Source organism: Aricia agestis, chromosome 2 (genome assembly GCF_905147365.1).
Source record: "Aricia agestis chromosome 2, ilAriAges1.1, whole genome shotgun sequence".
Classification (NCBI taxonomy): Eukaryota; Metazoa; Arthropoda; class Insecta; order Lepidoptera; family Lycaenidae; genus Aricia; species Aricia agestis.
Genome location: NC_056407.1, coordinates 22,817,717 through 22,841,948, shown reverse-complemented (window position 1 = coordinate 22,841,948; position 24,232 = coordinate 22,817,717). Strand labels below are relative to the sequence as shown.

Here is a 24,232-nt window from a genome sequence, read left to right as displayed (position 1 = left end):
GTCCTCTGCAAACAAGCTAATATTGACAATCTCTTACACTTGTCATATGCAGCGATTATGTTTTTGAATAAGTAGCCAATTCCGAAACTAAGTTATCATAAAAAAATAAGTGATGAAATAAAAACTATAACATGCACGCCTTTTGCCTTTAGAAGCTGGTAAGAAAATATATCAACAACCACTGATTAATATCAATGTTAATAATAGCAAGTAAATTATAATCCCTTGGATATAGAAATCATATAACTTATTATAAGACAAGAATAATCCCAAATTTAGATGTTTCACTGAGTTTGCTGATATGCGTTCTAGATTTTTCGTAGGCGTTGCTACGTAAGTAGGTAGGCATACGTACAAAATATTCTGTTGTACTATACGTCTTGTAACACAATGATAAACACTAATTGTAATATTATTATCTAACAAAATACTGCTCTACTGTTAAGTCAATTGATAGTATTAGTTAGTAATACGAGAAATTAAATATTAAATTACTAAATAATTAACAAAATATCATTAAAGATTATAATACTCTACTGTTGTATAGTAAAATTAATTACCAGTAAAATGATGTCAGTAATTTTTTTCATCCACATGAAAAGCTAATAAAAGGATTTATTTTGACTTGCGATGAAACTACAATCTACTGCATACCGGCAGCCGGTAGAGGTAGCCTGCTGAATATGTATGAAACGCTAAAGATCGGAAACCCGGATAGAGCCGGGGTTGAAAGGTAACGTTGTAATTTATTTCAAAAATTCTTCATTAAAAAATACTATACTAAGACATAATTTGGCAACTCTTGTGTCTAGATTGAGATCAAAACACCGAAAATGTTTACTTACTGGGACAAATTAAGGACCTACTCGAGGACGTGTAATTAAAATATACATCTAAAAGCATCAAAGACGCGTTCGGAGCACTCGGGAGAACACTACACACGAAAACACGCGGCGGTCGGGAGGAGGGACGTGCGGCGTCCTCCGCGGTAAATGCGCTACTGAACTTCCGACATATTCCGTACCTACCGCTTACGGGATTAACAGCGACAAACCAAAAAGAGTAAGCTTCTTAATACCGAAATTTTGCTTTTAGATAACGCATGGGTTTGGATCTATTGTGACAGTGGAATGTAGAGATGGTAGATAGATTTTATAGTGTTTAATAACATGGTAATTGGGCTTATTAGTTATGACCTATTATTTAATTAACTATTATTACATACTATTTAATTGCAAGAAATTATAATATTAATTTATCAGCTAAGTAATAACTTTAGGTAACTTGGTCTTCTAATTCTGAAATTTAACCTCGGGACGGAAATTAAGCTCTATCGTCTCTATTATCATGATAATTTTAATAAGATAAGTATCCATAAAATTTCAGTATTATATATATTGGTATTGGTATTCGAGGTATAATATTGTTTCTTATTATCATAATATCCCAAAACAGTATCACTTACAATTTTTAGTTCATACAATTTCAAAGCACTAAGTGACTTTAAAAAGTATAATATTATATTTAAAAACAACTGTAATTAACAAGAGTCGAATACAACAAAGCTAATTAGGGGCATAATATTAAGCAATAAAGAAGTGAGCCCTCCCAAGTAAAAATGTAGAAATCCGGGGGAGTAATTACTCCGAACGACTCCCAAACTCGGACAAACATTTTGTCTATTAATTAGACGACCTGGGACTTGGGAGCTTCTCATTTGGCACCAGAAGGCTCATTTGCAAGCCTTTATGAGTCCGACTTAGAGAAGGTTTCCGATTTATCGCCTAATCAATTTCTCCTCTCCACGATTCTTATTTGCATCGATTTTCTAATTAGCTGCTTTTGCTATCATTAGAAGTCTCTCGCTGTTTAAGGACCTTAAAAAAGAGGAGGTTATATTATTTAGTTCGCTCTTGGAGTTTTGCTTTTTAATTGTGTTTTATGTTGTCCTCTTTAAGCTTTCGCATTCCTATATTGTTTTCATTTATCTGTTGAATTCAACCTCCAATTCTTAGGGCCTGTTTCACTACTTCCTGATGAGTACCGAATATGCTATCCACCACTTAACTTGACAGATAAAGTATGGAGAATCTGTCAAAAATATTTGGCACTTTATCAGAAAGTGGTGAAACAGGTCCTAAGTCTTAAAAATACACGAATAAGATTTAGACATTAGTGTCTATTTCGTGCTACTTTCTCAGTCCTTTACGGATTCCTGGACGCACCGAAAAGCTAACCGTTCTAGACGTATATTAACTAGAATTGCTTGTTTGTTCTGTAAATGTCACATTAAAACAATTATTCTGCGAAATACCATTAGTTCCGTGAACACTCCCCGTTTGGGTATAACAAGACAGCAAGACAGCAGGTGAGCGGTACAATGTATTATGCACTTACCACGAGTTGTTTTATTTACGACGCTTATTGAAAATACGATAAACGTCTACGTGTATCCAATTTTCTATGGCAAGTGGATTTATTACTCCCATTTTGATGTAACTCACCGTTACAGTTGATAACATGAAATATGATGCAGTGAGTAGAGTCCGGTCGCTGGATGGGTTGATTTGGTATCTTCCATAAAGTGTGGATGAAATACCAATATTTTCGTGTGCGTGTAAAAGAGATGAGCTTATAGTTCACTGTCCGAATTTCTCTCTATCAAGTGATCAGACCCCTTAACCAAGACCTTTTCTTTATCGCTTCTTTATAGAATCGCCGATGAAAATGTATAGAATTGACATAAGAGTTCGTTAATATGACGGTGACGTTCGACTAATGTCAGTCAGTTCCATTCATTTTGATCGACGATTCTATAAAGAAGCGAAAAGGAAAAATTCTTGGCTACAGGACCAGACTTAAATTAATTAGCTCATATCAAGTCCCAACTGTTTCAAAATAAATCAAGGAATTTATGAAACGAATGAAAACTTATAAAGATAAGCACATGGTGGCCCGCATGTTCGGAAATTAAGTGAGACCCTTTGTTTAGAAGTTATCTCGGTGACAAAGAGGCGGCTTTTAATCTTAATTAGTGGGTCATGATGTGAGCGACAGGACTGTCTATCAGAGGCTCATCAGAGGTCGTCCCGCCTGCGAATGGCCGGCGAGTTTAGTTTAGACCGTTCCGTGATCCTTATTAAGTAGACACTATACTAAGGAGGGACCCAATAATTGTAAGCAAAATCACAGAAAAAAATATTAAATACAAGCTAAAAACATTATATTTAAACAAATTCCTAAATGAATAGGACTGATATTAAGATTTATTTTCTCGTTAATAAGTATATTATTATGTTGTTTTGTTAAGTTTGATAAAAAAAATGTTAATGTCTTTTAATGAGTGTAAAAAAATTGTACTTAATGATAATGTACTTAATTTTTGTTATTATTGTAATACACTCCGGACAAACCTTCGTGGTTTATAGAGAGTATATTTATAACATGTATGATTTATGAAAATAAAGGAATAAATAAATAAAAAGTTTTTGTTCACGATCTCTAATCAACCAAAGCTGCAAATTACTAAAGGTCTTTGTTTGCCATGAAACATTTCCAATGTGCCAGAGAATATTAATCCCTTTATAGTTATTCGCTTGCTTGTATATTAGTAAGTAAAATTAAGCTAGTTAATCATAATTGGCAGCTGCAAGGTACACTACCTCTGCGTCGGTAGTTCACTGGTGCGGAAGCTATATCTGGCAAATATATTATCAATTGACTATTACTTGTAGAAAGAGTGAAAGCTCTTTAGGTTCTATACTAGTACGCTATCTAGGAATACTTGCAGATAGCTAGTTTAACACGAAGCGTAAATTAGATACAGTCATTTGAAATTAAACAACCTGGATGATAATAATTCAATTAATTTTCCATTTCCATTCGTCAATTATTTTCGACAAAATTGTCAATTATTATTATTGTTTTGCATTTCACTTAAATAACAATTATTATAGATAGATTTACCCTTATCTTCAAACCTGCCAACTAATACTAGTGACAATATTTAGCATCCGGATTAGCTAAACCTATCAACACAAATTCAATACAAAACCATCAACATCGGACTTCTTTTATTATTTTAATCAACGGCCCAACATAATTAAGCGAGCAAGGTATTCAAAACATTTTTATGAGCTCCAAACAGCCCTCCCCTAATATCAATGGTGCATTAAAGTAACTTAAATTTGTTTTCATTATAATATTCACCTGCCCAGTGGCGCGTTTAATACTCCCGGTCCCTGGGGGCCTGACCTCTATTATACTACGTCACTTCGAGTACTTGTAACAGATTTTTATTTGATACATTACAAACGAGATCACCCCTTGTGTCCCTCGAAATAGAATCCAAATTGGATTAAAGGCCGAGGGCAGTAAAGGGGAGCTTAGTGCAAGATGCGTCCGCCCCCGTAATAAAATAGTTTTACTCGTGAGAAGTTATGACAAATCAATAAAAGAAGGTTGGAAGTGTAATGTAAATGTATTATTTTCTGATTTAAGGCGCTATTATTCACACTGACCCGCTTTTATACAACTGTCTTTGAAAGATGTTAATTTATTATCTGTTGTAAAGTAGACTATATTAACTGTTTTGAAATTTGACAACTGCGATAGTTACTCATGAGCGATTATGATATTATGACAATTTTAGTAAGAATTTCAAGCATGTCAATTTGAAAAATACAAAATAATATTTAACGTTATCCTAACCGCTAAAAACGTGCCTCCTGAAAAAAGGTAACAAAAATACGACGAGCGTTCAGAGCTTGGGGGAAATTGAATATTACACAACCTAATCCTCCTTATTACTTGACAATATCCACCAAATTTCCAATCAAATATGTCGGCTCATCGGTGAGGCCTCGTCGGGATCAGATTAATTGCCATCCGCTCTCCAGCCAGATTAACGACACCAAAAACGTCAGGGACTTAGTTGCCCCCCTCTCCCCTAATGGAAAACGCTTACGGCCAAATAAAAATTAGCAAATTGAGTGATTAGAATTTCGGGCTGCTTAGCTGTTTAGTTTTCCTTGTTTTGTAGTTAAGTGTTAATCAGAGAAGTAAGCACTGATGAAGGACCTGGCCATTTAGCCGAAACTTTTTCGTTTTCGCTTCGTTATAGAATCGCCGATCAAAATGTATGGAATTGACATAAGACGAGTCGAACGTCAACGTCATATTAACGAACGCTTATGTCAATTCCATACATTTTCATCGGCGATTCTACAACGAAGCGAAAACGAAAATATTTTGGCTCACCCCCCTGATCTGTCCAATAAGGTAAAAACCCTATAAAATCCAAATTATGTACGTTCGCCATCTGCTAATGAATAAATTTTTCTGACAGAACTTATCCCTCCATGTTTAACATTATAATAATAGCTCCCACACCGGTTTCGGTGACGGTGGCCGGTTTCGTTGAAACCAGGCCAGCTACGCAGGAGTAATTTTATAGTGCCCAAGTGTGTGCGCAGTACACAAGAGCACTCTCTATTCCTTTACTCTCATAACCCAGTGGGACGGCAGACCGACACGACTGGCGAGAGATCAGGCGCAGGACCGACTTTTTACATGCCCATCCGACGCATGGATCATCTTACTTGTCAGACAATCAGGTGATCAGCCTGCATTATCTTAACCAAACTTGGAAATAACATATTTCCAACGCGGGAATCGAACCCACGACCTCCGAGTCAAGAGCCGAGCTCTGAACCACTGAACCACGGAGGCGTTTAACATTATAGTACTCGTAACAAGTTTTTTATGATTTACATCCAATTGAAACATTTCCTCGTATGCAGAAATAATGAATTGCTATGCATTTCTAACTTAATTATGAATGTGCACTATAAAATGCACATTAAGTTTATTAAAGTGTGATTAACTCAAGTAATTGGCTGTATATCACGCGCCTGGCTAGATTGCGCTTAGCGTAAGAAATTTCTTTTTGAGTTACGACCGAGAGATTGGCAGTAAGATTTTGATTGTAAATAAAAAGTTTATGGTTTCCAAACACCACTGTTGATGAGATATGCCTATTACGTAAAAGTAATGCTTAGAAGATAGCTATATTTTGTTTAATTTTAGATTTAAAAAAACTCAATTAAATTTCTTATTTCAGAAATGTTGGACTAATTAATATTAGTCGAAATTGTAAATGATGAAAGTGATTTATAATGATACTCTTTTCTTACTTGGAAAATCTAAGGCAAGATACATACATATAAGAGTTTTTTGAAAGTCACTTACGTTACATAGCAATTTAACATACTTTAAAGCCCGTTACAGACTTAGCTATAATATATATTAATATACCGTACTATAATATATATTTTAGTAGCTACCAGAAATATATATTATAGCTGAGTGTGCGGTCACGCGAAAGGAGTATAGAAAATATATAGCAATATGCCTAGCTATAAAAATATTAATATATATTATAGCTAAGTCTGTGACGGGTTTAAAACATACGAGTCGTAATAATATTCAGTGGTGTCACAAGTGGCGCACTATTTCAAGAAGAACCAATATCTACCGAATCCACAAATCCGACTAAATCTAAAATTCTATAATCCTAATGGATTAAATCAGTGTTGTTGAAATATTCTGTCGGGGCATCAATCAATTTACTGCGCATCAGCGCCGAGTGTTAGGATGTTTGTAAATAAAGACGGATCGCACCCTGCACTGGGAGTATTGATGTCTTGTGTTATTTCTAATATGAAGTACTATGAATAGAAATCAAGCAGTACTATTATCTAACAGGAAACTAAAAAAACATAAATGAACATATTTTGTGTAAATAAGTGATAGAAAATAATATGATGCAGTAGCAATTATTATCAAACAGTGAGTTGATTTTGGTGAATCATAGCTAAAAACCGTCGATAAAACCAGTTTTCAAATATACAAAAACTAGACCATAAAACCGCGGTTAATAGTGATGCTACGGACAAAATCCATACGTACACAAGCTTCTAGTTAAAACATACAGAATATATTGGTTTACAATAATAACAAAAAGATGATAGGGAATTATTTATTCAATTTTCGAAGACGAGGAATGTTCAAGATCTTATAACAATAACCAAAAGGCAAAAACTTATAAATTCAGCGAAATTCAGGTGAAATAAAAAAGAAAGAATAAAATGGCGACACGAGGAAAATGACAAGGCGGATACCTCGTGTCAAAAGTCATGGCAGTTGGAGGGGTTATATGAAGTGAAGCGGAGGTAATTCCAAATTGCTTGCTGTACACTCGCATCGGAAAAAGGGGTATTTTATGCCTTTTCAATGTAACTGTTGGAATTCATGTTTTTTATGTAGACGATCTGGAAAAAAGTGGGTATTTTATGCCTTTTCAATTCAAGACGTAAGTGGAAGAGGTAAGTAACATGAAAAAACTTCCCGTTTTTCCGCTTAAATGGAGGCTTTAGGGCCAGAAAAAATATTTGAAATAGAAAAATTATGGATTATATGTGTATCCAGATATATTAGCTAGATTATGAAGTAGATAAGTTACAAGGTTTATTAAAATAATAATTAGGAATGAGTTATTATCCGTCTGTTACGAAATGTTACTTGTTCTCTTGTACTCTTCCACTCATGTCTATTATTGTGATCGTGTTTTTAAGAAGGTTATGTGCAATTTTACATTGACATCATATTTTTCCCTCTTTCTTTTAGAATTGTTCGAATTCGAATACTTTGAACAAATCACGAATGAGTTTTTGACAGAATGAATGTTATAATAACAAACAAAATGTGACAAGCCATACAAAACCAATAGATTCTGTTGTAATTTGTACTACATTTACTAACAGAGAAGTTAATTTATGGGCAGCTTTCAATTAGTCGGATTTGCCCTAACCGATAGAATTGACCAAAAAACGTAGATTCACCATCTGTGAATATAGTGGTATAAAACATTCTGCTCTGGAACTCTACATTTTATCTGAGTGAACTGTACCGCTGCACCGCGCTTACATTTGGCACCCACTTTCGATATCAATTGCCTTAACGTGAACGAGATCATAAAATATTTACCTTTCCTTTAAAAAATAATTCGCAAAAACCTCGATGTTACCTTTATCTGTATTGTTTTGTTTTTTATATTGTAGATAACACTTTTATACAAGATAAACAAGAGTTTTTGTTAAAAATTTAGGATATCGCAAGTCAAAACCTCGCAATCGTAATTGCTTGCTAAATTTGTTGCTAAGAAATATTTTAAATTAGATCACCTCCATTATTTAAAATTTACCAATTAACATCCATTTTTGTTCCTTAAGCATAGTAGGTACATTTAGGTCTTAGCATTCGAATAGCCTTGTCGAAAGCGCTTACATTTTAAAATTAGACTGCGAAGCTATTTGCACTCGAGGGGTGGACAAAAGGCTGTATTGAGCGGGGCTGGTCGGGGTTGGTGCCCACTATTCACCCCAGAATCCAGATGATACGGTCCACGTTTCAAGACATTCAGTTACATTCAGATACATAAATATTCATCAAAACACCTACCTAATAAGAATAGAGGATTTGGATTAAATATTTAGAAAATATCTATGCTAATATGCACTGCTGATTTTATTATTACCACACTTATTTATACAATATTTAATAAACATTTTTTGTTCCCATGCAATTGTAAATGTTACGTAAAAAAAATTTTGAGAAGTAAAATTCTGATGCGAAATACCAATTAAAGAAAATATTTGTGATCCAGATAATTTAATCCCATCCGCAGCATTGACGGTGATAATGAAATGATGATTAAATAATTAAACGAAGTAAACAATGAAAGTTATTTGGGGCCGTAATGCAATTAACGGGGCAAAAACTTTGGACGGGCATGAATCATTGGGGCCGATTTATCGTCTGGTCCTTGTTTTTGCCCCGGGCACGCCGATAATGCCCGTTACAAATGCACAGATTTGCGACACGCGGGGGATGAAACGATAAGTGGTGATAATATATAAATGTAAATCCTTTACATATTTGGTGGATATGTCGCAGCCGACTGGCTTAAATAGCCGTTCAATCAAACAGCTAGCCCTTTGACTAACCAACGCCATTCAATCACACGTCTAGCTTTTATATTGAATATTTTAGTCGCTCAAAACGTTAACACTACAGCTGATTCAAAAGCCGCCGTCTAATTGAAGTAGTTCAGCGCGCACCATTGCGGCGCTAGGTGCGTTTTATTTACAATATGGCGTCAACTAGCAGGTGTTTGTTAGTGTTTGTGGTTGTTTTTCGGAAACAAAGTAGTTAATAAAAGTTACAAGTGTTATTAAAGAGACAAAAATTGTGGAGGCACATACGAGTGAATTAAAATTTCAACAAATATTCGAGGAGAAATTACGGGATTATAAAATGGATGGACGCAGCCTGCCCCGAAAGGGGGGTTCGGGGGGCACAGCCCCCCGTCAAAACAAAAACAAACACAATCCAGAAAGTCCAAAAGTTGGTTAGGTTAGGTTAGAACTTAGACCACAACACAGAGGGATTTTATATTGAATATTTTAGTCGCTCAAAACGTTCAACACTACAGCTGATTCAAAAGCCGCCGTCTAATTGAAGTAGTTCAGCGCGCACCATTGCGGCGCTAGGTGCGTTTTATTTACAATATGGCGTCAACCAGCAGGTGTTTGTTAGTGTTTGTGGTTGTTTTTCGGAAACAAAGTAGTTAATAAAAGTTACAAGTGTTATTAAAGATACAAAAATTGTGGAGGCACATACGAGTGAATTAAAATTTCAACAAATATTCGAGGAGAAATTACGGGATTATGAAATGGATGGACGCAGCTTGCTGCGAAAGGGGGGTTCGGGGGGCACAGCCCCCCGTCAAAACAAAAACAAACACAATCCAGAAAGTCCAAAAGTTGGTTAGGTTAGGTTAGAACTTAGACCACAACACAGAGGGAGCCGAGCGAGCGCAGCGAGCGTGCTGTGGCAGCAGCTGGCGACCGCCGTCAAATAAAAGGGGGGCTCGGGGGCGGGCCAAAACAAAAACAAACCAGTTGGCTAAGCGTCGTCTAGCTGTAGTGTTGAACGTCGTAGTCAACAAGTCGGCTAAACGACGTATAGCCGTGTGATTGAATGGCGTTGTTCAGTCAAAGGGCTAGCTGTTTGATTGAACGGCTATTTAAACCAGTCGGCTGCGACAGATATACGATAATTCATTGTATAGTGTGAATATGGGATGGAGTTACGTGTGTTGTGTTAGCAATGGAATTTAAAATGCTAGTAGCAATAGAATATTATGTAGATAGAGAATAGGGAAAATAATCATATATCATCAATCATTCTAATATTTCTTGTATAGGACCTAGGGAAGTCGACATAAAGTAATTAAATATTATTGCAATTACAATAGAATAAGATTAAAGTATAATGAAAAAATTAAACGAATGATATAGATGCAAACAACATTTCCAATACCAACGAAGATAAACTCGCAATATCTAAAATAAAAGGTAATACTTTTAACGCAGTAATAATCACAATAGAAGAACAAAAAGCAATTCTGTTAATCGAAGCGCTGCCCGTTTGTTATCGTCCCACTACCGGCAAATGGACAAATCAGATTATTTCACCCACTATGAGTCTGTAGATAACGTTTGACGGAGTACGGCGCAAGTCATGGGCTAAAGGTGAAACTGCAGCGACAGGAAACGCTGGCAAAACTCTTTAAGATGCTTCCTCACCGGGAGCATTCGCTTGTAATGTAACGTTACAGAGTCGAGCATTACATCAGTGACGAAGAAGAGCCGAGCATTACAATTCGCACCTTGTAATGATATAAAACCGAACATTACAATGCGTACCTTGTATTGATACAGTGTGTAATAATATTATCTTGATTGATAACTCTTATGCCGTGGCCGCATATGCGTAGTGCTTTGCGCTAAAATACTATTGGACGATCTGCGTGTATCGTCCAATAGTATCGTCTCATAGCACGAAGCTTCGGACGATAGACGCAGGTGCGGCCGGGCCGTTAAAGAACTACGTATTAGAAATAATAAGTTTACAAATACTATTTTCTATCTTATTCCTTTCCAACAAATAGTATACGGTAGCTTGTACCACGGCCGATACAAGGCTATAAATTAAGAGATCCCCGCTAAGTCCCCAACAGTTAGCGCGCCCCGCGGCGTCGCTCGCCGAAGACATCGGACCACTTGTGTGGAAATTATCTTAGCCAGATTATCCTCGTCTGCACATTCTTCTTCGGTCGATGAGTAATACCTAATAAATCATTGTTAAGGTTAGAAAATTAAGGAGCTGACATTTACATCAAAATAAGTGAATAGTGAACTTTCTTTATTACTAGGTCGCCCAAATTGAGTCCAAACACATTGCTCATGCAGACGTGATTTAGATGACTCCTTGCTGTAATTTTCGTCTCTATGTTCAGTAAGTTGATTTTAAGGTGCTATTGTACTGTTGATTACTCTACTTATACCTTGATAGTTGTTACAAGAAACGTAGTCGCAAAGGTACAGGTTGGAAGCCGGCTACATGAAGCTGCAGCTGACGACGTGTCGGCGCGACACATTATTTCTATGTATTTCTATGAATATGAATGTGTCGCTAGCTTCGTGGCATTTCATAGAAATACATACAAGCCAAAAGTGTCGCGACAACACGTCGTCTGCGGCTGCTTCATGTCGCCCGCTGCTAATCGGCACCTTAATCTAACACAAACCTTAAACGGATACCACATTGTACTAAGCAGCGTAAAGAAGTACCTACAAAATTTTAATTTGAAAACACATGTAGGTATTTGAGACATATCTTAAAAAAGCGTAGTTGGCAATTAGATCAAAAACTAAAAAGCGTTATGGGTAAATAAAAATTAAACATATTATCTTGAGAAAAAACGTATTTCAGCATTACAATGGGACGTCTTCATTGTCTGAAGGCTTGGAGCTTTGCATTTGCCAACACCAGCTAGTGGTCTAAGTCATGAGCAATGCAATTAGAAACTTATGCAAAGCCATAAAATATTGGTGAGAAATGAGAATAACACTTCATACAGTAGGTAGATATGTAGGAGATTTTAACATATCAAATTATTATAAAAAAGACAAAGCAAACAAAAAGAAAATGCTATCAATAAAAGCATAAAAACTTGACATACGGCTACACTCATAGATATAAATTAATTATTTAACTTTTTACGAATATTTTTACATATAGACTTCATACATTTGTACATACACAATGTTCTGCCTCGGTTCATGAAGTCTCATTAAACTTCTCTGAGTGAGTCTGTTAGACCCACACTTTTATTATGTTGCAAGAAACGCACCGCTCTCTCCTGCCGCTAAACGCTGCTCAATTATAATTCCACGCGGTACTATCGAGGTCTAAATTGCAAATTTAATACAGCCATTTGCATCCGAAAGGGGCTGCGTGAAGTCGTTTTTCCATTCAGTGATTTGTACTCTTTATCTAATAGCTTCATCTAAATTAGATATGTGAATTCTTGTTTTACTTACCATCTTTTTGGAAAATTGCTCTAATAGTATCTATCCTATCTATTAAAAAAGCTTGAGATAAAAACAACAGCTACCATTTTAAAGAATGTTAAAATATTAAATAGCCGAGATTGAAAATGATGTCAAGCAATTTCTTCATATCTCATTAATGGAATGAGCTTTTTGCTTTCGAAATCATAATGATGTGTAAGTAATCAAAAGAAATCAATCACGGCATAAAAAAAAACTCTTTACTCATGAACGGACATTAAATAAAGAATACCCTTAAACAAAATATGATAACCGGTGATTAAATTTTAAACTTTCAACAGGATATGCTGAGCCGTCCATCTGAACCAACAACTTAATAGACTCTGATTACATATCAATTTACTTCAACCTCGACTCATCGACCTTATCGCAACACAATAAAGGAGAAAATGCAATGAAAAGTGAAAAACCATTGTAATTCATTGGTTTATTGTGAGATCGGACACAGCATAAATACGTTTTTAATTGATTCTGAAATGAATCAATTTTGGCCAGCGCGGTGCAATATTTGAATATTGGACAGTTTATTTGAATGTTATTCTAGTTTCGCGTAAATGGTATTAATCGACTTTTGATAACGGTAAATAATTGTGCTATATTGTGGTTTCACATAATATAAAAGAGCACTATACTGTACTCGGCGAAACATGGCGGTAGCGGTCATTGACTCCCTGTCAAAAACTTGTCATTTTATATACAAAGCCGCTATTGACAACATCGGACACCTTATTGTCAATCGCGTTACTGGCAGGTACTTTTATATATAAACCGCGATTGACAGTGAAGTGTCAGATGTTGTCAATCGCGGCTTTGTATAAAAAATGACAAGTTTTTAACAGGGAGTCAATGACCGCTACCGCCATGTTTCGCCGAGTACAGTATAGATAATATGAAGCTCACAACTCCATGGTGTCTAAATTCGTTTATCGCCAAGGAACCGTACATTTGTCGCAATAAAGCTGCCATACGTCCTTCCCTGCCTCAAAAATATCTACATAGTTGTGATAAATCGGTTTAACCGTTTAAGCGTGAAGAGGTTATGGACAGATAAATATGACGATAAGTCTGAAGATAAGTCTGACGGTAGGTAGACACACATTCGCGTCAATGTCATTTATATTATGAAATAACTATAACTTCGATACAGTTCTTGAAACTCCGTAAAAATAATTACAAGAAAATACCGCGGAATGTACAAAATAGAATCATTATGGCTCGAAAAAACTGAAGTCGCACAGTCAGGGGAATGAGAATTTTATATGAGACAGTGGCATTATGGCGTTTTATTATTCCAGCGGTATCCGCGGACGTGACGCCAGGGTAATGATATTTCTTCTGCGGTCTCCGCTGCTCTTTTGTTTCTCGTGCTATTTAATGGAATCGAAATAATTTATGAAGTTAATCCCATTAAAATGTGGAAGTATGTGATGATGGATGGATGTAGAGTCAGTGTTTCATATAAAAATCGGTCAAGTGCGAGTTAGACTCGCGCACGAAGGGTTCCGTACCATTTTAGAGCAAAAATAGAAAATAAATGTGTTTTTTGTATGAAGGCTCCCATACAAAAAACACTTAATTATTCATTTTATTTAAAATTTATTATTAATTATTAAAGTATAAATAAAACTGAGTGTGTTGTGAACATTTCAGGTGGCTACCTACTATTATATTGTCATCATTAATACCGAGCAAAAAATGTACGTTTTTTTGTATGGGAGCACCCCTTAAATATTAAATTTATTTTGTTTTTAGTATTTGTTGTTATAGCGGCAATAGAAATATATAATCTGTGAAAATTTCAACTCTCTAGCCGTTCTTGAGTTACAGCCTGGAGACAGACAAACGGACAGAAGGACAGACGGACAGACATTGAAATCTTAGTAATAGGATCCCGTTTTTACCTTTTGGGTACGGAACCCTAAAAAGGAATAAATGCGAGAAATATTTTTTAAGGCAAATAAAGTCTCTGATACGTTCCCAAAAAGGCAATCTTTAGAGTACTATTTTAGGTACGACAATGTAAATAACGAAGAAACCATTAATAAAAACGATCATAACGATATATGTTTATGTTCTTGCGGAGAGAACTATAGAACTTTATTTATAAGTTTTCTAAAATAGTTTTGAACTCTGACTGTAGGATAAGATAGAATTTAAGAATTCGAACAGTTTTTATTTGAATATTTCCTGATTTTTGAGATTTTCAATAGGACCACTTTTACTTACGGAAAACATTGAAAAAATAACAAATTTGAGATTGGAATTTATCTACTCACACTAGTTAATAGATAAACTCCAATCTCATCTTCTCAGGAGTTTATCTATTCCCACTAGTGAATAGATAAACTCCAATCTAAATCAAAAAAAATTTAGTGACCGGGCGTAGTGTCAGTGAGATTTTGTTACAACAAATCCACTTATTTAATTAACCGACTTCCAAAAAACGAGGAGGTTATATATATGTTCGGCTGTGGATATTTTAAAATGCTCAAGACACCTTACAACATCTGAAAACTTGAAGACTAATAAACCCTTCTGAGCTACCGAATATCTTCAAAGCCCTGAACAGAGATCAAAACGGCATTTGCTTTCATGTATCGCGATGCTCACAAACATTTAGGCTACCGTTTTCTTTTAGCTCCAGGTGTTACGGGAACCTGATTATAGCAATGAAAAGAAAAGCTTATTTAAAGATTGAGAAGCAACAAAAATAAAAACTTGAGAGGTGTCAAGGGACACCCGAATGGAACGAAGTTATTTCTTATTATAAGTTATTCTTCTATATATAAGTTATTTCTTATCTCAAAAAGCCTGTACATATACATAATATACACTAAAAAAAAATTATTAAAAAACGCCGTCTATTGACGCCCAGGAATACTAACAATGCGTCGCTGTTTATTTTAAAAAACTTCGATCCAAAATCGCCGTCTAGTTAACGCACAGGAATACTTACTATCAACCCCCTCTGCCCCTAACATGCAGTTACTAATAAAAAGTGTCGAGGTCACATCAAGGTCAAATATCGTATCTAGCCTTCAGATTTACGCCAAACGCGCGATAAGGAACTTCTTTCCAATAAATAAATAATATACATTTTTAAACATAACTTTCTCAAAAGCATAAATTAAATATTGTCTTTATTATAATTAATAGAATATGACGCCCGCAACTCTGTTGCGCCAAACTTCTTTTATCGCGGAAATCGTACATTTTTTGGGATAAACATCCTATGTCCTTATCCAGGACTCAAAGTACATCCATACCGAATTTCAACAAAAAGTGAACAGGTACCAGACAGACATACACACATACGCATTTATAATATTAGTAAGGTATGGATCATAGGCTGGTATTGATTATTATGTTATTAAAATGCTAATAAAGAGACCTGTAAATGAAAATGCAAATGAAATAAACAAAATAAAAGCTGCACACTGCACAGGTTTAATTTGTTTTTGTTTGAAACTTTTGATAGTAACGTCACAATAGACATAACGACCAGTAGTTCAACTGCAAAGAGACGGACAGGTTTCAATATCTGTCAAATTCGTCGGGTTTCATTAGGATTATGAACGGAATGTGCCTCGCGCTGGCTGATATAATTTATTTTTAAATATTTAAAATAAAGATTTCAAAATTGGATTCTGACAATTTTAATCGCATGTGCCAAAACACAAACAACAATACGACCAAAGAGGTACACGTCCATCGAATATGTCATAGTTTTAAATTCGTAGGTTACAATTTAACAACCCTAGCGACGATTTTCGTCATAATACGTCAAATTTAAAAATTTCAACATCAGTTCTAAGTCGGTATACTCTATCATTCTGTCTACTCTGGTAACGTCATATTTCCAATGAAACTTTGTAGTTACCAACAAAAACCGATAAATATATTATTTTGTGTCCAACTTTCCGACTTTTTAAGGTCCTCTAGGGGTGATTCTATACAATATAAAAGTTCCAAACTAGTTCAAACAAACTCTGATATAATCATGAGTCCGTATTACTTTGTATCTGATATTACGTGTTAAAAATTTTCACAACTCAATGTATCGCATTTGTAGTTTAAACTTTATAAGTAGAGCTCTATAGTGAACTAATAAATTTTCAACTTTGTAGAAATGTATTCTATCAAATGTATTATGAATTATGATAGATACTTTTAATGTTGGCAAGAGTGTTTTCAATTATTCAAAATTTTGTTGACCCAGCAAACATTGTTTTGCTATAAGCGTTCCATAATATTATTGTGCTTTTATTACGTACATAAATCTTAAAAAAAAAACGCAGCAAAATCTGTGACGTAGTTTTCAAGATGTAAGCATAATTTTTTTTTCTTTCGCGGGACTCAAAGTATCTCATTCTTAATGTCAAATTATTATTTTAGCGGTAGAGATAACAAATAAGTATATTATACACACTTTCGCATTTATAATATCATTAGTATGTAATTATTTAGTACTACTCTCCTTATTAGGTCTTTATATAGGTCAAGAGATATCAAACGCTATTTATCATCAAATCAATACCCTGGCGACGAGACCACGAGTGACGTGTCTGCGAGCGCCTGAAATTGGTTTATTAAGACGGTATCAACAGGCTGTATTGCGATATCGGCCCGCATTCGACATCCATTTTCGATGGCCCAATTACCTTTCCTCAATGTATACACACGAGCGGGATGATCGTTGAATATTATTTTACAGTCTGTCAAAAAAGTCATGAAATTAAAAAGTGGCAACATCGTAGCGTCATCCCTTTCAAATCAATTTAAGAAAAAAGGGATGACACTACGATGTTGCCACTTTTTAAATTCATGACTTTTTTGACAGACTGTACATGTACATGAGAGTTTCTCACGGCTTTTCCCGCTGACTTAATTGTCGAACCGGTGCAAGGTCAGTACGACAATTTTGGAAACCATATTTCGTGCTAAAATTCAGAAATGACACAATTTTATTTCCATTTTATAGCAAAAGGACCCTTTTTTATAAGATAAGAGTGTTTGATAACTGATTTTAGTGTTTCATATATCATGAATTTGGTAAATAGTAACGAGCTTAGAGTTTACTTGACATTATTAAGACATTATTACACTTTAAAACGCCGATTATATTTTCTTCTTTCAACCTATTTATTTACTATACTAGTCGCTAAATCATATTATATAAATAGTTTGGTTTTAGTACTGCCGACTGCGATGTGTGTTACAAGATTTTGTATTTTATTTCGTAGCAGTGTGTATCCTGACTTCTCACTACGACAATAATTACATGACATTGGTGTGGCTTCATTCTCAAAATTGGGTGGTCGATGCCCTGTGTTATTAGGAATCTCGTTAGAAATTCATTTTAAACGTCTTTTTCCATATATAATTGATTTGATTAAACGGAATGGAAGTCGGCGAGCATTAAAATATTATTTATTTTAAATTCTTTTTGTGTTTATTGCGATGTACTTCATTGTTAATTTTTTGAATTGGTACTTTAGATGTACCTACGGGTTATTACCAGCGGACATACCGATGTCATTTGATAGTGTTATGTTATTTCGTTACCTGTAATTGGCTTTGAAATTACAAATTGATAGGTCCGCCATATGCTTATGAATCAACTTATTGTCTAGAAAATTATTGACGGTACAGAAAACAGGCAACGAAGAGTTGTCGAATTTCGTTAGAGAAGATGTCGAAGTCTGGTTGGCGGGCAAAAGTAACACAATCCAGATCACCAGATATTCATTGCTTCAAAATGAACACAAAAAGATTGGCCTACGGAGGATAGTCCATATTATAAATGCGAAAATGTGTCTGTCTGTATCTGTGTATGTTAGTTCTTCACGCAAAACCGCTTAACCGATTTTGCTCTTTGGTATGAAGATACTTTAAGTCCCGTGAAAGGACATAGGACAATAATTAATATTATAAGGATTTCATACAATAAAGGAATATCTGCGCATCGGAAATGCGGGCGACATCTCACATCTAGTAAGTATATAAATAAAGTTGTTTTTGTCGTGTCTATCATAACACATCTTTTATCATAATTTTAATGATGTATGAGATGACATATACAAGGTAAGTGATAATACTTTAGGGGATGTATGTGTTTCTGACATAGAGTTTACTGTCAAAGTAGCAGCGCTGAAAAAGTTTTTTTTTTTCACTTTTGTATGGGAGAATTCATGACGCTGGGGCGCTTGTCCATACAAATCAGAAAAAAAAATTGCTCTTTCAGCGCTGCTACTTTAACAGTGAACTCTATGTTAGGAACACATATAGCCCTTAAAGTACCTATTATCACTTAGTTTTGTTACACCCTGTATTTTTATATAATACTATTCTATAATATCTGCTTTTACGTTTTTTCTCAATCGATTTGTAAAAATATCACACACCTCAACTTAGACATACTTTGTAGAAGTTATACCAAATTATATTTGATTGACAGAAGTGCTTCCCTGAGGAGTTTCGCTCCCGGTAATTTGATTGGGACACGAGAGTTTTCTATTTTCGTTCCCTTATTGGGTTAAATATAGAACCTACATAGTTCTATGACACTCCTATTATTATCTTTATAGTCAGTAGCTCTATTATGTCTAAAAGTTAGAGGAAGTTTGAATTGTTATGTTTTTGTTAGTAGACTTTATGTGAAATGATCGAAAGCGATACAGCCAAAACTATAATTACTTACATGCTCAAAGTCATATCAAAATTCATTATACATAGTACATACTTATATTATGCTATAGCATAATATAATATCCATTTATACGTGGGAGAGCCATGCTTCGGCACGAATGGGCCGGCTCAACCGGAGAAATACCACGTCTCACAGAAAACCGGCGTAAAACAGCGCTTGCGCTGTGTTTCGCCGAGTGAGTGAGTTTACCGGAGGCCCCTGGCCCAATCGCCTACCCCATTCCCTTCCCTACTCCCCTATTACCCTATGCCCTCTTAAAAGGCCGGCAACGCACTTGCAGCTCTTCTGATGCTGCGAGTGTCCATGGGCGACGGAAGTTGCTTTCCATCAGGTGACCCGTTTGCTCGTTTGTCCCCTTATTTCATAAAAAAAATATATATTATAGTTTTTATTATCACTGAGTTATCATTTCGAGGTGAAGAAGTAACAAACATGCAAACTCACAAACTTTCGCATTTATACTATTAGTATGAAGTATGATAGTATGATTTGCCATAATTCATAAAACATTAATTTAATTTCCTACAAGAAACATTTCTTGTAACGTATATTAAAATACAAGGAAAATTATGGAAATGATAGACGAAAGAGCAATACAATAAAGTAAAAAGCCACGTTACTATCAGGGGAGGGCCATTAGAAGATTAGCTGCTGAACAATATTACTGAATGCGCATTATGTGAAACCCTTGTGTAACTTGATAATGCACAGCCTTGCTTTCGATGTACTACTTTTTTATATAAAATTAAAGGGCAAATGAGCATACGGGTCACTGATGGAAAACAACCACCATAATCCATGGACACTCGCAACATCAGAAGGCTTTATAAAAGGGAATATGCTCTCGCGGCTCGCCTCTTTTCTTAAAGTTTGCAGGTCGTATTGGTCAGAAAATGCTGCTGGCGACAGTTCGTTCCAGAGTTGATAATGCACATTGCATAGGCTTGCTATCGATGCTCTATTAAAAATTACAGCCTGGTGTAAAGACTTTCAGACGGATGGATAGACACAGCGAAGTCTTGATTGCAGTCTGCAGACTAGTACTGCCAGCAGAATTAAAAACGTAAACTACAAGCATACATTTTTGTTACGCAATAGAAAAAGAGGGGGATATTTTTTCCTCTCCTACCCCACGCCGACGGTTAACTCTCCCTAGGTCGCCCAGAAAGAAGTGGAAAACGCCGTTAAGACGCTCCCCCTACGGAGATGCCGTAATATACTTTTTCAGAGCCTTATTAACTCTTATTTGAAAGCTACAAAATTATAATAAAAATACAGCAATATTCTTCAGTATAATATGAACGTTCCTTTCATAGTTATTAATTTCTTATTTTTGTTTTTTATACTCATGATATCAGCTTTCAAAGTAATACCAATTTATTTAAATTCAAGCATACATTCAGTATCTCCCTAGTATTTACAAATTACGGTTATTTGAAACACACGCCAATAGACCGACAATTTCATTAACTACATGCTGGACGTTTGAATTTTTTTTAGGTCAATTTTGAACTAAGATAATTAAAAAAAATGGATTTTGGCGCGGTCTCGGAAACGCGGCAAATGTTTGCGGTCGCGGTCAAGGCCGTTTGCTCAGGGGATGGCCTTAACGCCGCATTTACTTAATAAATAATAAAGTCAAGTACAGTGGTGTGAAAATTGTAAAAGAGAAATCCCATATAATTTAAAGTCCTCTCGCCTTTACGTAAAACTTAATTACATGGCCAATGCGGATTGTATTACAGAACAGATTCTCCAGTACTTTCTAACTAGAAGTACAACATTAACAATTCAAACACTTTCGTGACTAATAAATTAAGTCGCACTACAGTCGGTGGATAATCTCAAAATGGCGGTGTTTGTAATACTTTACACGCGGTAGAAGTTAAAAGACAATGCGGTTAAGAAGGTCATAATAATAAGGTAAATCATGTACAGAATGATTTGGAAAAAAATTCTGACTTCTGAGCAAAGTTCTGTGTATGAAGCCTTAAAATACTTTCGTCACTCTGGTAAAGGTGTAGTTAGGGCTGGTTCTTTTTCAGAAAAGCTCTAGGTTAAGTTTTGTAATAATATTATGTTGTAATGTGTATTACAACATAATGTTATTACGATGCCGATCTTAAAAATGTAAGGAGTAAGAAAGCCAATAAGAACCTTCAGCGCTAGTAAATCCACTCAAAATAACATTTTTGAAGTCTTTACCGTCATTTTTGTCCATATTTTATCACGAACGATGATGATGATGACGAATCCGCTACCTCCTATAGCTCGGAACATATCACTCGTTTCCCTCTTCCTGTATGTCACTTCCTGAGACTTCGCAGGTTGTACTTTTACTAGCGATGCCCTCCTTACAATGATTTACGCTGATCTATAGACTGACCGACATTATCCAACTGTTTTTACAGGTGGCTACACTTTTTATGCACTTGGCTCTTCCGAAAATCGAGATGCTTTTGACTTGAAACTTTAGTATCACCTACATTTTGATATACTCCTGGACTTTCATTATCATTACAGATCAGTTCAGGAGATTAAGTATATTTTTTCCATAATACGATTATAATATTATTGTTATATATTATAATCGTATTATGTCGATGACCTCTGTGGCTCAGTTGGTGGGCTGTTGGAAGCTCAAGCCGGGGGTCGCGGGTTTGAATCCCACCGACGGAACAAAAAGTTTTTCAAAGTTCCTGGGTCATGGATGTGTATTAAATATGTGTATCATATTATTATAACAAAAATCTTAAATATATGTATAGTATAAAAGTATTAAATATATTTCCGTTGTCTGGACCTCATGGACTTGTGTTACGGGTACCTAACCCGTAACACAAGTCCATGAGGTACTTACCACGGGGCCAGACTGACGTGGTGTGAAGTGTCCATAGATATTATTATTATTATTATATATATTAGTAATGTTCTAGTGAATACTGTAATTATACCTAAAGGTACCTATGTGAAATATTTTCGTTATTAAGATTTTACGGGTATGTTCTATTAACTTTTATTATTGCATTGGCAAAATAAATCAGGCGTGATTTCTAGTTGAAAAATAGGCAATTGTTATAACCCTTAGTCCTTAGGGCTCCAAGTTTACTGCGTAAATCATCACCCTTCTAAGGAACAGGGCTACATCCATTTGCGAAATGGCCGGCCTCCTATTAAATGTCGATTTTTCACATTCAGAAATACGGTCCCCTTCTCTTGGGATTTTTTAAGGGCTGGGGTTTAAGCATAGCTATGAATAAAATGAAGTTTTGCGAAATAATTAATGTGATTTTTTTTATTCGAATCATTTCTGAATTCCGGTAACTATTGATTTTGTACCAACTTCTCTTACTTTTTTTTAAATTTATTTATTTAAAGTCGCTTAAAAAATCTAAGGTCATTAGCGACTACAAGTAATAACAATATTTAATACATTAAATCACATGATAATATTCGGTTAACCTAAGAAATTATTTCCAAGCTGTAACGCCCTCTTACGCGGTGTTAAAATTCCACCATACCCCGTCAGGTTGCTGTTGTGTATTGTTGTAAATTTACTAGTAGGTCGTACGTATTTGTCCTAGAAATGACGCGATCTGGCGAATATATACCTCGTAACATTTACGCCAAATCTCCTCCAAACTACAATACATCATCAACGTAAAATCGTTTAGCTAAACCTATATAAATGACACACTCCCCTTTCCCTCTTGACACGGTTAATTATTAAGTAGGATGGATGCCATCCCCCAGGTATCCCTCTGTCTGTCTTCGTTACGGAGTTTTGACAGAAAGTAACGTGTCGTTAGCGAATTAGCTTTGTTTAACAAGAACTTATTGGGGTTGTTTCTCTGATTAAAATTACTGGAATATCGTATTCTGTCAGAACGGAATTATGTCTGGTTGTTGCATGATGGATGATGGATATTTAATTTTAATTTAAACTTATATCTGTAGTTATTGAAATTAAAGAATTTACGCAGTTCAGCCAAAAGCCAACTCAATAAATGTTTCAGTTCTATTTATGAATCTAATCATTAGCAGTAGATTACTATGATTTATGATCTCAACTCCATTAAAGAATTTTCAAATATTTACGAGATAAAAGGGGAAACCTCTTTAAATCAATGAGTGAGTAATCAAAGTCAGTCGGAACTCGGAACGTGTTAATTTGTCGTGTTTACTCGTAGCCAATCTATCGGGCGATTTGGGTCAATCCACGGTTTACAAACCGTTGATTTTTGTGCCAATATTTTGTTTCACAATTCGTTTCGATTCATTTTGTGGTGTGGTGTCATCGCGCAATTAAGAAATATTATGGTTTATATAATGGTCAGTTTACATACTCATTTTTAGATTATTTTTTAGATTTGATCTTATTGAATCAAAACTGAAAACATTAATTTGTTACTATTCTGTAAACCATATTAGCACGTATTGTCTCTTCAGAATTTTAGATCCTATCATTTATTACGTAAATAAACACTGAATAAAAATTACTGTTCTGTAGTAATGAAATTTGAATTGGTAGCATTGTTTTTTTTTTGAACGTATTTCAATTGGTAGCATTGTCAATTTTTTTTTCTTCGTGTATAGAAGTAGGTATCAACTCACACTAAAACTATTAACAACATTACTACAATAATAGCGAAAGTGTGAGTAAACGTTTTCCCCGAAATATATTCCCCATTTCCATTTACTTAGTACGTCATACTGCACTCGGTGGAAGTGATCGTAAATAAAATGGCGACGCTCGTATTTTTTTTACTAAAACGTTTAAGGAATACCGTAAATCTCGGTAATAGGGCATGCGTTATTTTCAGATGGACCACCTACATTATCTGTTTGGAGGAAATAATTAGCTTAGAGCGTCTTAAATCTACTGAAAAATACTTGCCATGCTGAGCCGACGCGGGTGTTTACCTTTTATCCGACTACAGCGAAGCCAAAAGGAGGGTATCATATTGTTATTCTTTGTTTTTTA

General features: G+C 35.2%; 1 protein-coding gene across 2 annotated transcripts in view; it reads right to left on the bottom strand.

Moving 5' to 3' along the window:
• The window catches only part of LOC121739968 (kinesin-like protein CG14535), a 297,875-nt gene that overhangs the window by 92,250 nt on the left and 181,393 nt on the right, over nt 1–24,232 (bottom strand). Inside the window, exon 1 of one of the 2 annotated variants that reach the window (XM_042132629.1) lies at nt 846–973. The exons of the other annotated variant lie outside the window; for it this stretch is intronic. The gene's annotated coding sequence lies outside the window, so the exon portion shown is untranslated. Of the gene's footprint in view, nt 1–845; nt 974–24,232 lie in introns of those variants that run through there. 2 annotated transcript variants of the gene reach the window in all.